Source organism: Acipenser ruthenus, chromosome 29 (assembly GCF_902713425.1).
Source record: "Acipenser ruthenus chromosome 29, fAciRut3.2 maternal haplotype, whole genome shotgun sequence".
Lineage (NCBI taxonomy): Eukaryota > Metazoa > Chordata > Actinopteri > Acipenseriformes > Acipenseridae > Acipenser > Acipenser ruthenus.
Genome location: NC_081217.1, coordinates 12,314,835 through 12,331,146, shown reverse-complemented (window position 1 = coordinate 12,331,146; position 16,312 = coordinate 12,314,835). Strand labels below are relative to the sequence as shown.

Here is a 16,312-nt window from a genome sequence, read left to right as displayed (position 1 = left end):
CAGTAAGAGGAGTGTCCTTGTGATTCCATACAGAATGCGACAAAACCTGTCGCCCTCCTTAATATAAACAGAAAAAGAACAAGTACACGCACACGCCAGGTGATTTACTGCAGCGTCAGACATGGGAGGTTCAGCAGTGTGCTGCAGCCTTGTGCAAAGTCATCGGTGTAAGTCAGGATGGCCGAGCGGTCTAAGGCGCTGTGGTCAGGTCGCAGTCTCCATGGAGGCGTGGGCTCGAACCCCACTTCTGACAACTGTTCTTGTTAATTTATTTCTAAAACGTCCACCGAATGCTTGGTAATTTTACATGTTTTTCTTTTTAGTATTCAAATCACAGCTTTTTAAATGAGAGAAAGTCACCGCAAGCCCGCACCTCGCCACTTTCTTCACACTGCTAAACTGCCTCATAAAGATGAGACCTCTAATTATGCCTTTCCAATACTTTGAATGTGTTATTGTTGAGTTTAACATAACATCTTGGTAATCATAATGTCCGCAGGCCTTGTTTTTCTCGGGTTTTATTAACGTGCTCCATGTGTGTGGCCGGTTAGCTCAGTTGGTTAGAGCGTGGTGCTAATAACGCCAAGGTCGCGGGTTCGATCCCCATACGGGCCATGACTTTTCTTCTTTAAAGAAACCACAGCATTTGGAATGGTGCCAAAATGAACATTCTTTAACAAAATGAACCGGTGCGATATGAAGTAGAACCAGTAATATTTCAGATTCCTCATCTTTAAACATGTATTAGGAATGAACACATACAATTAAAAAGAAAGCTTACGTAGTCGGCAGGATTCGAACCTGCGCGGGGAAACCCCAATGGATTTCTAGTCCATCGCCTTAACCACTCGGCCACGACTACATGTTCTTACATTGGACTGTGAAATGATCCATATTATTGTCAAAAGAAGTAAAAGACACCCGCGGTAATGCTGCAGATGGCAGTATAGGCTAACATGAACCGAAGTCAAATGCCTTTGTTGAAACTCCATCGATTTATACAAGGCAAGCACACGTGGGAAATGTAAATACAATATCCTTTCTGTCAACGTTCATAATAATGAATACATCTTTATTTCAAAATACGTAACAATTTAAGTGATCTTTTCAAACCACCCATACACAAAAAACAAAGTAGATCTTTATTTCAACTGAAAAACTGACTTGCTTCATGGCTGCTGCCACAGCACTCAAGCACGTTGTGGCTAGCGTGAGCGGACTTAACAGATAACAAGATCTACAAAATATCACATGCCAATAAAACATAACACAATTATGTTCGATTTTATAACAAAACCCCACCCCAGATGGGACTCGAACCCACTATCCCTGGCTTAGGAGGCCAGTGGCCTTAACCATTAGGCCACTAGGGCTGACATGGGAAGCGCACATTTGGTAGTTCTAAAGAAAGTGGGAACAATAGTATCGTGGTTTCATAAATATCCAAGCCATCTTTGGTGTTCAAACAAAGCAGTTACATTGGGAAAGGGCCGTACTTATCAGTAAGTGTCTGAAATGCATGTGGGAAGATTTAAGATTGTGAAGAAGTTTTAATATGCTTCGTATTTGCGCATTGGTAACCTTACATAATTACGTTTTGATTAATGCCACTTCCTTACCTGACAGTAGTCAGGGTGACGATACAAGACCAGAGCCAATAAACCTGTTATTTTCCTGTCCTTTCATTACCATATTCTGGTGTGCTTGTTCAGAATATAAGTGAATCCTGAAAACGTCTTGCTAATATGTGAACAAAGCCAGCATTCACTTTATTGATCACCATGTGGAATAGCCGCTATTGGAACACACATGATTGTGTTAAAGATGTTAAAAGACTTTCAATGTACAAGTTTTAGAGCTGAACGTTTGTTGAGACAGTTCAAGCGCTGTAGCAGTGTTTACCTATTTCATGGATGTTTGCTTTTTCGTCTTACTCTGGAAAAAATAATAATAGCAATAGAAAAATGTAGGCAAAACAATTTTTGAGAACCGCATTTGGGTGAAAAATGAACAGTTTCAAAACACATTTGTAAAGGCATTGGATTCTATTATGGTGTTTCCGAGCTGTTGAATGTTTCTTATTATATACAGGTTTACTGGCTTGACAGAAAGGCGATTGACAAAAAGAATGCCTCGTCCCTGCGTGGGCTTGAAACAGCAACGTTTTGGTTAAGCCGAACGCGCTCACCGATTACCTTGTTTTATTAGATAACACCCTCGGAGCCCAACAGAACACTGTATGCGTATAATTAAAATATTTACGGTTCAAATGGGAATCGTATTCATCAGATTTTAAGCACACATTTGATAGACGTCACAGTGCAAAGGAGGAAGGCAGGCAATGCAAATGAGGCAACTGGCTCGTACTTTTTAAATCATATCAAAAAATTGAACCCAATTAAGCTTTTAACCGCCTGCAGTCTGGGATGAGTTTGAAATGTTATTGTAACAACTCACTGGGCTACAGCAATTGCATTATATGAAAGTGCTCCTGTTTATTTGTCACCGGCACAGCTACCGGTGCCACTCAGAGTTGGAGGGAGACGGTCGGCCACTTGCCCATAAAACAATACTTTCAGGGATCATTTCTATAGTGATTTGCTAGCGAAATGCGTTTTGAAAGTGTTTGGGCTCGCTACCCACGAGGAAGAGTGAGAGTGTTCGTTTTTGAGCGTGAAGAAGACAGCGAGTGTTGTTTTTGACCAACTGCTCGTTGTTTGTTATTGATGACCGCTCCAGTGTTCCTTTGGGGGCTGGAGGAAGCGGACACGTTCTGAGTGGGTATCTTACCAAAACGTAAGAAAGATGAACTACAGTTGCAAAGCACTGCTGCTTTTTCGATGATTGATTAAAACTATCAAACTGACTGAAAACACGGATCGCATTAATTGCGATTGGTTTCATACCAATACGCTTACATAACAGATATTGGTTATAGACAATGTCATATACACAGAAATGAACACGGACAGTGTTTATTAAGGGCTGACTCATTGACATGTTCGAGAGATCTAGGTGTACTGGACAAATCTACTGGATTTTTTTCCATGTCGTAATTGTGCCGCCTGTGATAATGCGTTTGCGTTTTACAAGCCATACAACGAAAAAAGAGCAGAGTGTCTTACAAGTGATGACCTGTGCTTCAACGCATGTCATTTATTTGTTTTTTTGTCCTTGCCATTTGCAATATGTTGGTAAAACTACTAGACAGTGACGATTGCGCATTGATGAGCAAGCATAAAAGTTCAATTAGGAGAAAAGATATCCATTCACCACTAGCTAGACATTTCGTAGATGCCAAACATTCCATTTCAGATCTGAAATACCGCAGCATACAAAAAATATTTCAAGCTCGAGGACGTGATAATCTCGATCAAAAACTATTACAATGTGAATCCAAATGGATCTTCTATCTCCATATGGTACAAACCGAGGGATTAAATGAAGCGCTAGGATTATCCTGTTTTCTGTGATATAATGCGCAACCATACTTGTCTTTCATAAGATCTGAAAATAAATTATAGCGCTTTGAGATTATGTCTGTTATTAGCAGATTGTTTAGAAATGTACTCAAATATGTTACAACTGTTCTGTCTACGAAATATATCTGTAACATTTATGTAATGCCTTTGTGGTTTTTTGATGAAGTTCATTTGCTAACAGACTGTTCTGATTTTGATTCAAACCGTGAAGCGATCGCTCTGTTTGCAGTATATTTTCTTTCAGTAAGAGGAGTGTCCTTGTGATTCCATACAGAATGCGACAAAACCTGTCGCCCTCCTTAATATAAACAGAAAAAGAACAAGTACACGCACACGCCAGGTGATTTACTGCAGCGTCAGACATGGGAGGTTCAGCAGTGTGCTGCAGCGTTGTGCAAAGTCGTCGGTGTAAGTCAGGATGGCCGAGCGGTCTAAGGCGCTGTGGTCAGGTCGCAGTCTCCATGGAGGCGTGGGCTCGAACCCCACTTCTGACAACTGTTCTTGTTAATTTATTTCTAAAACGTCCACCGAATGCTTGGTAATTTTACATGTTTTTCTTTTTAGTATTCAAATCACAGCTTTTTAAATGAGAGAAAGTCACCGCAAGCCCGCACCTCGCCACTTTCTTCACACTGCTAAACTGCCTCATAAAGATGAGACCTCTAATTATGCCTTTCCAATACTTTGAATGTGTTATTGTTGAGTTTAACATAACATCTTGGTAATCATAATGTCCGCAGGCCTTGTTTTTCTCGGGTTTTATTAACGCGCTCCATGTGTGTGGCCGGTTAGCTCAGTTGGTTAGAGCGTGGTGCTAATAACGCCAAGGTCGCGGGTTCGATCCCCATACGGGCCATGACTTTTCTTCTTTAAAGAAACCACAGCATTTGGAATGGTGCCAAAATGAACATTCTTTAACAAAATGAACCGGTGCGATATGAAGTAGAACCAGTAATATTTCAAATTCCTCATCTTTAAACATGTATTAGGAATGAACACATACAATTAAAAAGAAAGCTTACGTAGTCGGCAGGATTCGAACCTGCGCGGGGAAACCCCAATGGATTTCTAGTCCATCGCCTTAACCACTCGGCCACGACTACATGTTCTTACATTGGACTGTGAAATGATCCATATTATTGTCAAAAGAAGTAAAAGACACCCGCGGTAATGCTGCAGATGGCAGTATAGGCTAACATGAACCGAAGTCAAATGCCTTTGTTGAAACTCCATCGATTTATACAAGGCAAGCACACGTGGGAAATGTAAATACAATATCCTTTCTGTCAACGTTCATAATAATGAATACATCTTTATTTCAAAATACGTAACAATTTAAGTGATCTTTTCAAACCACCCATACACAAAAAACAAAGTAGATCTTGATTTCAACTGAAAAACTGACTTGCTTCATGGCTGCTGCCACAGCACTCAAGCACGTTGTGGCTAGCGTGAGCGGACTTAGCAGATAACAAGATCTACAAAATTTCACATGCCAATAAAACATAACACAATTATGTTCGATTTTATAACAAAACCCCACCCCAGATGGGACTCGAACCCACTATCCCTGGCTTAGGAGGCCAGTGGCCTTAGCCATTAGGCCACTAGGGCTGACATGGGAAGCGCACATTTGGTAGTTCTAAAGAAAGTGGGAACAATAGTATCGTGGTTTCATAAATATCCAAGCCATCTTTGGTGTTCAAACAAAGCAGTTACATTGGGAAAGGGCCGTACTTATCAGTAAGTGTTTGAAATGCATGTGGGAAGATTTAAGATTGTGAAGAAGTTTTAATATGCTTCGTATTTGCGCATTGGTAACCTTACATAATTACGTTTTGATTAATGCCACTTCCTTACCTGACAGTAGTCAGGGTGACGATACAAGACCAAAGCCAATAAACCTGTTATTTTCCTGTCCTTTCATTACCATATTCTAGTGTGCTTGTTCAGAATATGCGTGAATCCTGAAAACGTCTTGCTAATATGTGAACAAAGCCAGCATTCACTTTATTGATCACCATGTGGAATAGCCGCTATTGGAACACACATGATTGTGTTAAAGATGTTAATAGACTTTCAATGTACACGTTTTAGAGCTGAACGTTTGTTGAGACAGTTCAAGCGCTGTAGCAGTGTTTACCTATTTCATGGATGTTTGCTTTTTCGTCTTACTCTGGAAAAAATAATAATAGCAATAGAAAAATGTAGGCAAAACAATTTTTGAGAACCGCATTTGGGTGAAAAATGAACAGTTTCAAAACACATTTGTAAAGGCATTGGATTCTATTATGGTGTTTCCGAGCTGTTGAATGTTTCTTATTATATACAGGTTTACTGGCTTGACAGAAAGGCGATTGACAAAAAGAATGCCTCGTCCCTGCGTGGGCTTGAAACAGCAACGTTTTGGTTAAGCCGAACGCGCTCACCGATTACCTTGTTTTATTAGATAACAACCTCGGAGCCCAACAGAACACTGTATGCGTATAATTAAAATATTTACGGTTCAAATGGGAATCGTATTCATCAGATTTTAAGCACACATTTGATAGACGTCACAGTGCAAAGGAGGAAGGCAGGCAATGCAAATGAGGCAACTGGCTCGTACTTTTTAAATCATATCAAAAAATTGAACCCAATTAAGCTTTTAACCGCCTGCAGTCTGGAATGAGTTTGAAATGTTATTGTAACAACTCACTGGGCTACAGCAATTGCATTATATGAAAGTGCTCCTGTTTATTTGTCACCGGCACAGCTACCGGTGCCACTCAGAGTTGGAGGGAGACGGTCGGCCACTTGCCCATAAAACAATACTTTCAGGGATCATTTCTATAGTGATTTGCTAGCGAAATGCGTTTTGAAAGTGTTTGGGCTCGCTACCCACGAGGAAGAGTGAGAGTGTTCGTTTTTGAGCGTGAAGAAGACAGCGAGTGTTGTTTTTGACCAACTGCTCGCTGTTATTGATGACCGCTCCAGTGTTCCTTAGGGGGCTGGAGGAAGCGGACACGTTCTGAGTGGGTATCTTACCAAAACGTAAGAAAGATGAACTACAGTTGCAAAGCACTGCTGCTTTTTCGATGATTGATTAAAACTATCAAACTGACTGAAAACACGGATCGCATTAATTGCGATTGGTTTCATACCAATACGCTTACATAACAGATATTGGTTATAGACAATGTCATATACACAGAAATGAACACGGACAGTGTTTATTAAGGGCTGACTCATTGACATGTTCGAGAGATCTAGGTGTACTGGACAAATCTACTGGATTTTTTTCCATGTCGTAATTGTGCCGCCTGTGATAATGCGTTTGCGTTTTACAAGCCATACAACGAAAAAAGAGCAGAGTGTCTTACAAGTGATGACCTGTGCTTCAACGCATGTCATTTATTTGTTTTTTTGTCCTTGCCATTTGCAATATGTTGGTAAAACTACTAGACAGTGACGATTGCGCATTGATGAGCAAGCATAAAAGTTCAATTAGGAGAAAAGATATCCATTCACCACTAGCTAGACATTTCGTAGATGCCAAACATTCCATTTCAGATCTGAAATACCGCAGCATACAAAAAATATTTCAAGCTCGAGGACGTGATAATCTCGATCAAAAACTATTACAATGTGAATCCAAATGGATCTTCTATCTCCATATGGTACAAACCGAGGGATTAAATGAAGCGCTAGGATTATCCTGTTTTCTGTGATATAATGCGCAACCATACTTGTCTTTCATAAGATCTGAAAATAAATTTTAGCGCTTTGAGATTATGTCTGTTATTAGCAGATTGTTTAGAAATGTACTCAAATATGTTACAACTGTTCTGTCTACGAAATATATCTGTAACATTTATGTAATGCCTTTGTGGTTTTTTGATGAAGTTCATTTGCTAACAGACTGTTCTGATTTTGATTCAAACCGTGAAGCGATCGCTCTGTTTGCAGTATATTTTCTTTCAGTAAGAGGAGTGTCCTTGTGATTCCATACAGAATGCGACAAAACTTGTCGCCCTCCTTAATATAAACAGAAAAAGAACAAGTACACGCACACGCCAGGTGATTTACTGCAGCGTCAGACATGGGAGGTTCAGCAGTGTGCTGCAGCGTTGTGCAAAGTCGTCGGTGTAAGTCAGGATGGCCGAGCGGTCTAAGGCGCTGTGGTCAGGTCGCAGTCTCCATGGAGGCGTGGGCTCGAACCCCACTTCTGACAACTGTTCTTGTTAATTTATTTCTAAAATGTCCACCGAATGCTTTGTAATTTTACATGTTTTTCTTTTTAGTATTCAAATCACAGCTTTTTAAATGAGAGAAAGTCACCGCAAGCCCGCACCTCGCCACTTTCTTCACACTGCTAAACTGCCTCATAAAGATGAGACCTCTAATTATGCCTTTCCAATACTTTGAATGTGTTATTGTTGAGTTTAACATAACATCTTGGTAATCATAATGTCCGCAGGCCTTGTTTTTCTCGGGTTTTATTAACGCGCTCCATGTGTGTGGCCGGTTAGCTCAGTTGGTTAGAGCGTGGTGCTAATAACGCCAAGGTCGCGGGTTCGATCCCCATACGGGCCATGACTTTTCTTCTTTAAAGAAACCACAGCATTTGGAATGGTGCCAAAATGAACATTCTTTAACAAAATGAACCGGTGCGATATGAAGTAGAACCAGTAATATTTCAGATTCCTCATCTTTAAACATGTATTAGGAATGAACACATACAATTAAAAAGAAAGCTTACGTAGTCGGCAGGATTCGAACCTGCACGGGGAAACCCCAATGGATTTCTAGTCCATCGCCTTAACCACTCGGCCACGACTACATGTTCTTACATTGGACTGTGAAATGATCCATATTATTGTCAAAAGAAGTAAAAGACACCCGCGGTAATGCTGCAGATGGCAGTATAGGCTAACATGAACCGAAGTCAAATGCCTTTGTTGAAACTCCATCGATTTATACAAGGCAAGCACACGTGGGAAATGTAAATACAATATCCTTTCTGTCAACGTTCATAATAATGAATACATCTTTATTTCAAAATACGTAACAATTTAAGTGATCTTTTCAAACCACCCATACACAAAAAACAAAGTAGATCTTTATTTCAACTGAAAAACTGACTTGCTTCATGGCTGCTGCCACAGCACTCAAGCACGTTGTGGCTAGCGTGAGCGGACTTAACAGATAACAAGATCTACAAAATATCACATGCCAATAAAACATAACACAATTATGTTCGATTTTATAACAAAACCCCACCCCAGATGGGACTCGAACCCACTATCCCTGGCTTAGGAGGCCAGTGGCCTTAGCCATTAGGCCACTAGGGCTGACATGGGAAGCGCACATTTGGTAGTTCTAAAGAAAGTGGGAACAATAGTATCGTGGTTTCATAAATATCCAAGCCATCTTTGGTGTTCAAACAAAGCAGTTACATTGGGAAAGGGCCGTACTTATCAGTAAGTGTTTGAAATGCATGTGGGAAGATTTAAGATTGTGAAGAAGTTTTAATATGCTTCGTATTTGCGCATTGGTAACCTTACATAATTACGTTTTGATTAATGCCACTTCCTTACCTGACAGTAGTCAGGGTGACGATACAAGACCAAAGCCAATAAACCTGTTATTTTCCTGTCCTTTCATTACCATATTCTAGTGTGCTTGTTCAGAATATGCGTGAATCCTGAAAACGTCTTGCTAATATGTGAACAAAGCCAGCATTCACTTTATTGATCACCATGTGGAATAGCCGCTATTGGAACACACATGATTGTGTTAAAGATGTTAATAGACTTTCAATGTACACGTTTTAGAGCTGAACGTTTGTTGAGACAGTTCAAGCGCTGTAGCAGTGTTTACCTATTTCATGGATGTTTGCTTTTTCGTCTTACTCTGGAAAAAATAATAATAGCAATAGAAAAATGTAGGCAAAACAATTTTTGAGAACCGCATTTGGGTGAAAAATGAACAGTTTCAAAACACATTTGTAAAGGCATTGGATTCTATTATGGTGTTTCCGAGCTGTTGAATGTTTCTTATTATATACAGGTTTACTGGCTTGACAGAAAGGCGATTGACAAAAAGAATGCCTCGTCCCTGCGTGGGCTTGAAACAGCAACGTTTTGGTTAAGCCGAACGCGCTCACCGATTACCTTGTTTTATTAGATAACACCCTCGGAGCCCAACAGAACACTGTATGCGTATAATTAAAATATTTACGGTTCAAATGGGAATCGTATTCATCAGATTTTAAGCACACATTTGATAGACGTCACAGTGCAAAGGAGGAAGGCAGGCAATGCAAATGAGGCAACTGGCTCGTTCTTTTTAAATCATATCAAAAAATTGAACCCAATTAAGCTTTTAACCGCCTGCAGTCTGGAATGAGTTTGAAATGTTATTGTAACAACTCACTGGGCTACAGCAATTGCATTATATGAAAGTGCTCCTGTTTATTTGTCACCGGCACAGCTACCGGTGCCACTCAGAGTTGGAGGGAGACGGTCGGCCACTTGCCCATAAAACAATACTTTCAGGGATCATTTCTATAGTGATTTGCTATCGAAATGCGTTTTGAAAGTGTTTGGGCTCGCTACCCACGAGGAAGAGTGAGAGTGTTCGTTTTTGAGCGTGAAGAAGACAGCGAGTGTTGTTTTTGACCAACTGCTCGCTGTTATTGATGACCGCTCCAGTGTTCCTTAGGGGGCTGGAGGAAGCGGACACGTTCTGAGTGGGTATCTTACCAAAACGTAAGAAAGATGAACTACAGTTGCAAAGCACTGCTGCTTTTTCGATGATTGATTAAAACTATCAAACTGACTGAAAACACGGATCGCATTAATTGCGATTGGTTTCATACCAATACGCTTACATAACAGATATTGGTTATAGACAATGTCATATACACAGAAATGAACACGGACAGTGTTTATTAAGGGCTGACTCATTGACATGTTCGAGAGATCTAGGTGTACTGGACAAATCTACTGGATTTTTTTCCATGTCGTAATTGTGCCGCCTGTGATAATGCGTTTGCGTTTTACAAGCCATACAACGAAAAAAGAGCAGAGTGTCTTACAAGTGATGACCTGTGCTTCAACGCATGTCATTTATTTGTTTTTTTGTCCTTGCCATTTGCAATATGTTGGTAAAACTACTAGACAGTGACGATTGCGCATTGATGAGCAAGCATAAAAGTTCAATTAGGAGAAAAGATATCCATTCACCACTAGCTAGACATTTCGTAGATGCCAAACATTCCATTTCAGATCTGAAATACCGCAGCATACAAAAAATATTTCAAGCTCGAGGACGTGATAATCTCGATCAAAAACTATTACAATGTGAATCCAAATGGATCTTCTATCTCCATATGGTACAAACCGAGGGATTAAATGAAGCGCTAGGATTATCCTGTTTTCTGTGATATAATGCGCAACCATACTTGTCTTTCATAAGATCTGAAAATAAATTATAGCGCTTTGAGATTATGTCTGTTATTAGCAGATTGTTTAGAAATGTACTCAAATATGTTACAACTGTTCTGTCTACGAAATATATCTGTAACATTTATGTAATGCCTTTGTGGTTTTTTGATGAAGTTCATTTGCTAACAGACTGTTCTGATTTTGATTCAAACCGTGAAGCGATCGCTCTGTTTGCAGTATATTTTCTTTCAGTAAGAGGAGTGTCCTTGTGATTCCATACAGAATGCGACAAAACCTGTCGCCCTCCTTAATATAAACAGAAAAAGAACAAGTACACGCACACGCCAGGTGATTTACTGCAGCGTCAGACATGGGAGGTTCAGCAGTGTGCTGCAGCGTTGTGCAAAGTCGTCGGTGTAAGTCAGGATGGCCGAGCGGTCTAAGGCGCTGTGGTCAGGTCGCAGTCTCCATGGAGGCGTGGGCTCGAACCCCACTTCTGACAACTGTTCTTGTTAATTTATTTCTAAAACGTCCACCGAATGCTTGGTAATTTTACATGTTTTTCTTTTTAGTATTCAAATCACAGCTTTTTAAATGAGAGAAAGTCACCGCAAGCCCGCACCTCGCCACTTTCTTCACACTGCTAAACTGCCTCATAAAGATGAGACCTCTAATTATGCCTTTCCAATACTTTGAATGTGTTATTGTTGAGTTTAACATAACATCTTGGTAATCATAATGTCCGCAGGCCTTGTTTTTCTCGGGTTTTATTAACGTGCTCCATGTGTGTGGCCGGTTAGCTCAGTTGGTTAGAGCGTGGTGCTAATAACGCCAAGGTCGCGGGTTCGATCCCCATACGGGCCATGACTTTTCTTCTTTAAAGAAACCACAGCATTTGGAATGGTGCCAAAATGAACATTCTTTAACAAAATGAACCGGTGCGATATGAAGTAGAACCAGTAATATTTCAGATTCCTCATCTTTAAACATGTATTAGGAATGAACACATACAATTAAAAAGAAAGCTTACGTAGTCGGCAGGATTCGAACCTGCGCGGGGAAACCCCAATGGATTTCTAGTCCATCGCCTTAACCACTCGGCCACGACTACATGTTCTTACATTGGACTGTGAAATGATCCATATTATTGTCAAAAGAAGTAAAAGACACCCGCGGTAATGCTGCAGATGGCAGTATAGGCTAACATGAACCGAAGTCAAATGCCTTTGTTGAAACTCCATCGATTTATACAAGGCAAGCACACGTGGGAAATGTAAATACAATATCCTTTCTGTCAACGTTCATAATAATGAATACATCTTTATTTCAAAATACGTAACAATTTAAGTGATCTTTTCAAACCACACATACACAAAAAACAAAGTAGATCTTTATTTCAACTGAAAAACTGACTTGCTTCATGGCTGCTGCCACAGCACTCAAGCACGTTGTGGCTAGCGTGAGCGGACTTAACAGATAACAAGATCTACAAAATATCACATGCCAATAAAACATAACACAATTATGTTCGATTTTATAACAAAACCCCACCCCAGATGGGACTCGAACCCACTATCCCTGGCTTAGGAGGCCAGTGGCCTTAACCATTAGGCCACTAGGGCTGACATGGGAAGCGCACATTTGGTAGTTCTAAAGAAAGTGGGAACAATAGTATCGTGGTTTCATAAATATCCAAGCCATCTTTGGTGTTCAAACAAAGCAGTTACATTGGGAAAGGGCCGTACTTATCAGTAAGTGTCTGAAATGCATGTGGGAAGATTTAAGATTGTGAAGAAGTTTTAATATGCTTCGTATTTGCGCATTGGTAACCTTACATAATTACGTTTTGATTAATGCCACTTCCTTACCTGACAGTAGTCAGGGTGACGATACAAGACCAGAGCCAATAAACCTGTTATTTTCCTGTCCTTTCATTACCATATTCTGGTGTGCTTGTTCAGAATATAAGTGAATCCTGAAAACGTCTTGCTAATATGTGAACAAAGCCAGCATTCACTTTATTGATCACCATGTGGAATAGCCGCTATTGGAACACACATGATTGTGTTAAAGATGTTAAAAGACTTTCAATGTACAAGTTTTAGAGCTGAACGTTTGTTGAGACAGTTCAAGCGCTGTAGCAGTGTTTACCTATTTCATGGATGTTTGCTTTTTCGTCTTACTCTGGAAAAAATAATAATAGCAATAGAAAAATGTAGGCAAAACAATTTTTGAGAACCGCATTTGGGTGAAAAATGAACAGTTTCAAAACACATTTGTAAAGGCATTGGATTCTATTATGGTGTTTCCGAGCTGTTGAATGTTTCTTATTATATACAGGTTTACTGGCTTGACAGAAAGGCGATTGACAAAAAGAATGCCTCGTCCCTGCGTGGGCTTGAAACAGCAACGTTTTGGTTAAGCCGAACGCGCTCACCGATTACCTTGTTTTATTAGATAACACCCTCGGAGCCCAACAGAACACTGTATGCGTATAATTAAAATATTTACGGTTCAAATGGGAATCGTATTCATCAGATTTTAAGCACACATTTGATAGACGTCACAGTGCAAAGGAGGAAGGCAGGCAATGCAAATGAGGCAACTGGCTCGTACTTTTTAAATCATATCAAAAAATTGAACCCAATTAAGCTTTTAACCGCCTGCAGTCTGGGATGAGTTTGAAATGTTATTGTAACAACTCACTGGGCTACAGCAATTGCATTATATGAAAGTGCTCCTGTTTATTTGTCACCGGCACAGCTACCGGTGCCACTCAGAGTTGGAGGGAGACGGTCGGCCACTTGCCCATAAAACAATACTTTCAGGGATCATTTCTATAGTGATTTGCTAGCGAAATGCGTTTTGAAAGTGTTTGGGCTCGCTACCCACGAGGAAGAGTGAGAGTGTTCGTTTTTGAGCGTGAAGAAGACAGCGAGTGTTGTTTTTGACCAACTGCTCGTTGTTATTGATGACCGCTCCAGTGTTCCTTTGGGGGCTGGAGGAAGCGGACACGTTCTGAGTGGGTATCTTACCAAAACGTAAGAAAGATGAACTACAGTTGCAAAGCACTGCTGCTTTTTCGATGATTGATTAAAACTATCAAACTGACTGAAAACACGGATCGCATTAATTGCGATTGGTTTCATACCAATACGCTTACATAACAGATATTGGTTATAGACAATGTCATATACACAGAAATGAACACGGACAGTGTTTATTAAGGGCTGACTCATTGACATGTTCGAGAGATCTAGGTGTACTGGACAAATCTACTGGATTTTTTTCCATGTCGTAATTGTGCCGCCTGTGATAATGCGTTTGCGTTTTACAAGCCATACAACGAAAAAAGAGCAGAGTGTCTTACAAGTGATGACCTGTGCTTCAACGCATGTCATTTATTTGTTTTTTTGTCCTTGCCATTTGCAATATGTTGGTAAAACTACTAGACAGTGACGATTGCGCATTGATGAGCAAGCATAAAAGTTCAATTAGGAGAAAAGATATCCATTCACCACTAGCTAGACATTTCGTAGATGCCAAACATTCCATTTCAGATCTGAAATACCGCAGCATACAAAAAATATTTCAAGCTCGAGGACGTGATAATCTCGATCAAAAACTATTACAATGTGAATCCAAATGGATCTTCTATCTCCATATGGTACAAACCGAGGGATTAAATGAAGCGCTAGGATTATCCTGTTTTCTGTGATATAATGCGCAACCATACTTGTCTTTCATAAGATCTGAAAATAAATTATAGCGCTTTGAGATTATGTCTGTTATTAGCAGATTGTTTAGAAATGTACTCAAATATGTTACAACTGTTCTGTCTACGAAATATATCTGTAACATTTATGTAATGCCTTTGTGGTTTTTTGATGAAGTTCATTTGCTAACAGACTGTTCTGATTTTGATTCAAACCGTGAAGCGATCGCTCTGTTTGCAGTATATTTTCTTTCAGTAAGAGGAGTGTCCTTGTGATTCCATACAGAATGCGACAAAACCTGTCGCCCTCCTTAATATAAACAGAAAAAGAACAAGTACACGCACACGCCAGGTGATTTACTGCAGCGTCAGACATGGGAGGTTCAGCAGTGTGCTGCAGCGTTGTGCAAAGTCGTCGGTGTAAGTCAGGATGGCCGAGCGGTCTAAGGCGCTGTGGTCAGGTCGCAGTCTCCATGGAGGCGTGGGCTCGAACCCCACTTCTGACAACTGTTCTTGTTAATTTATTTCTAAAACGTCCACCGAATGCTTGGTAATTTTACATGTTTTTCTTTTTAGTATTCAAATCACAGCTTTTTAAATGAGAGAAAGTCACCGCAAGCCCGCACCTCGCCACTTTCTTCACACTGCTAAACTGCCTCATAAAGATGAGACCTCTAATTATGCCTTTCCAATACTTTGAATGTGTTATTGTTGAGTTTAACATAACATCTTGGTAATCATAATGTCCGCAGGCCTTGTTTTTCTCGGGTTTTATTAACGTGCTCCATGTGTGTGGCCGGTTAGCTCAGTTAGCTCAGTTGGTTAGAGCGTGGTGCTAATAACGCCAAGGTCGCGGGTTCGATCCCCGTACGGGCCATGACTTTTCTTCTTTAAAGAAACCACAGCATTTGGAATGGTGCCAAAATGAACATTCTTTAACAAAATGAACCGGTGCGATATGAAGTAGAACCAGTAATATTTCAGATTCCTCATCTTTAAACATGTATTAGGAATGAACACATACAATTAAAAAGAAAGCTTACGTAGTCGGCAGGATTCGAATCTGCGCGGGGAAACCCCAATGGATTTCTAGTCCATCGCCTTAACCACTCGGCCACGACTACATGTTCTTACATTGGACTGTGAAATGATCCATATTATTGTCAAAAGAAGTAAAAGACATCCGCGGTAATGCTGCAGATGGCAGTATAGGCTAACATGAACCGAAGTCAAATGCCTTTGTTGAAACTCCATCGATTTATACAAGGCAAGCACACGTGGGAAATGTAAATACAATATCCTTTCTGTCAACGTTCATAATAATGAATACATCTTTATTTCAAAATACGTAACAATTTAAGTGATCTTTTCAAACCACCCATACACAAAAAACAAAGTAGATCTTGATTTCAACTGAAAAACTGACTTGCTTCATGGCTGCTGCCACAGCACTCAAGCACGTTGTGGCTAGCGTGAGCGGACTTAGCAGATAACAAGATCTACAAAATTTCACATGCCAATAAAACATAACACAATTATGTTCGATTTTATAACAAAACTCCACCCCAGATGGGACTCGAACCCACTATCCCTGGCTTAGGAGGCCAGTGGCCTTAGCCATTAGGCCACTAGGGCTGACATGGGAAGCGCACATTTGGTAGTTCTAAAGAAAGTGGGAACAATAG

The 16,312-nt window shown here is 40.3% G+C and overlaps 21 non-coding genes across 21 annotated transcripts; 14 read left to right on the top strand and 7 right to left on the bottom strand.

Annotated features, from left to right (window-relative positions):
• Positions 1 to 171: 171 nt before the first annotated feature.
• Positions 172 to 253, top strand: trnal-cag (transfer RNA leucine (anticodon CAG)). Its single transcript has one exon. It is a non-coding gene; the product is annotated as a tRNA-Leu (tRNA).
• Positions 254 to 541: 288 nt separating this feature from the next.
• Positions 542 to 615, top strand: trnai-aau (transfer RNA isoleucine (anticodon AAU)). The gene has a single exon. It is a non-coding gene; the product is annotated as a tRNA-Ile (tRNA).
• Positions 616 to 780: 165 nt separating this feature from the next.
• trnas-aga (transfer RNA serine (anticodon AGA)) lies at positions 781 to 862 on the bottom strand. The gene has a single exon. It is a non-coding gene; the product is annotated as a tRNA-Ser (tRNA).
• A 437-nt stretch (positions 863 to 1,299) lies between these two features.
• trnar-ccu (transfer RNA arginine (anticodon CCU)) lies at positions 1,300 to 1,373 on the bottom strand. Its single transcript has one exon. It is a non-coding gene; the product is annotated as a tRNA-Arg (tRNA).
• A 1,190-nt stretch (positions 1,374 to 2,563) lies between these two features.
• On the top strand, positions 2,564 to 2,782 carry LOC131702266 (small nucleolar RNA U3). Its single transcript, XR_009309420.1, has one exon. It is a non-coding gene; the product is annotated as a small nucleolar RNA U3 (small nucleolar RNA).
• A 1,112-nt stretch (positions 2,783 to 3,894) lies between these two features.
• trnal-cag (transfer RNA leucine (anticodon CAG)) lies at positions 3,895 to 3,976 on the top strand. The gene has a single exon. It is a non-coding gene; the product is annotated as a tRNA-Leu (tRNA).
• A 288-nt stretch (positions 3,977 to 4,264) lies between these two features.
• trnai-aau (transfer RNA isoleucine (anticodon AAU)) lies at positions 4,265 to 4,338 on the top strand. Its single transcript has one exon. It is a non-coding gene; the product is annotated as a tRNA-Ile (tRNA).
• Positions 4,339 to 4,503: 165 nt separating this feature from the next.
• Positions 4,504 to 4,585, bottom strand: trnas-aga (transfer RNA serine (anticodon AGA)). The gene has a single exon. It is a non-coding gene; the product is annotated as a tRNA-Ser (tRNA).
• Positions 4,586 to 6,286: 1,701 nt separating this feature from the next.
• On the top strand, positions 6,287 to 6,501 carry LOC131702229 (small nucleolar RNA U3). Its single transcript, XR_009309383.1, has one exon. It is a non-coding gene; the product is annotated as a small nucleolar RNA U3 (small nucleolar RNA).
• A 1,112-nt stretch (positions 6,502 to 7,613) lies between these two features.
• trnal-cag (transfer RNA leucine (anticodon CAG)) lies at positions 7,614 to 7,695 on the top strand. Its single transcript has one exon. It is a non-coding gene; the product is annotated as a tRNA-Leu (tRNA).
• A 288-nt stretch (positions 7,696 to 7,983) lies between these two features.
• trnai-aau (transfer RNA isoleucine (anticodon AAU)) lies at positions 7,984 to 8,057 on the top strand. Its single transcript has one exon. It is a non-coding gene; the product is annotated as a tRNA-Ile (tRNA).
• Positions 8,058 to 8,222: 165 nt separating this feature from the next.
• Positions 8,223 to 8,304, bottom strand: trnas-aga (transfer RNA serine (anticodon AGA)). The gene has a single exon. It is a non-coding gene; the product is annotated as a tRNA-Ser (tRNA).
• Positions 8,305 to 10,005: 1,701 nt separating this feature from the next.
• LOC131702239 (small nucleolar RNA U3) lies at positions 10,006 to 10,220 on the top strand. Its single transcript, XR_009309393.1, has one exon. It is a non-coding gene; the product is annotated as a small nucleolar RNA U3 (small nucleolar RNA).
• A 1,112-nt stretch (positions 10,221 to 11,332) lies between these two features.
• On the top strand, positions 11,333 to 11,414 carry trnal-cag (transfer RNA leucine (anticodon CAG)). The gene has a single exon. It is a non-coding gene; the product is annotated as a tRNA-Leu (tRNA).
• Positions 11,415 to 11,702: 288 nt separating this feature from the next.
• On the top strand, positions 11,703 to 11,776 carry trnai-aau (transfer RNA isoleucine (anticodon AAU)). The gene has a single exon. It is a non-coding gene; the product is annotated as a tRNA-Ile (tRNA).
• Positions 11,777 to 11,941: 165 nt separating this feature from the next.
• trnas-aga (transfer RNA serine (anticodon AGA)) lies at positions 11,942 to 12,023 on the bottom strand. The gene has a single exon. It is a non-coding gene; the product is annotated as a tRNA-Ser (tRNA).
• A 437-nt stretch (positions 12,024 to 12,460) lies between these two features.
• trnar-ccu (transfer RNA arginine (anticodon CCU)) lies at positions 12,461 to 12,534 on the bottom strand. Its single transcript has one exon. It is a non-coding gene; the product is annotated as a tRNA-Arg (tRNA).
• A 1,190-nt stretch (positions 12,535 to 13,724) lies between these two features.
• Positions 13,725 to 13,939, top strand: LOC131702231 (small nucleolar RNA U3). Its single transcript, XR_009309385.1, has one exon. It is a non-coding gene; the product is annotated as a small nucleolar RNA U3 (small nucleolar RNA).
• Positions 13,940 to 15,051: 1,112 nt separating this feature from the next.
• trnal-cag (transfer RNA leucine (anticodon CAG)) lies at positions 15,052 to 15,133 on the top strand. Its single transcript has one exon. It is a non-coding gene; the product is annotated as a tRNA-Leu (tRNA).
• A 296-nt stretch (positions 15,134 to 15,429) lies between these two features.
• trnai-aau (transfer RNA isoleucine (anticodon AAU)) lies at positions 15,430 to 15,504 on the top strand. Its single transcript has one exon. It is a non-coding gene; the product is annotated as a tRNA-Ile (tRNA).
• A 165-nt stretch (positions 15,505 to 15,669) lies between these two features.
• Positions 15,670 to 15,751, bottom strand: trnas-aga (transfer RNA serine (anticodon AGA)). The gene has a single exon. It is a non-coding gene; the product is annotated as a tRNA-Ser (tRNA).
• Positions 15,752 to 16,312: the final 561 nt, after the last annotated feature.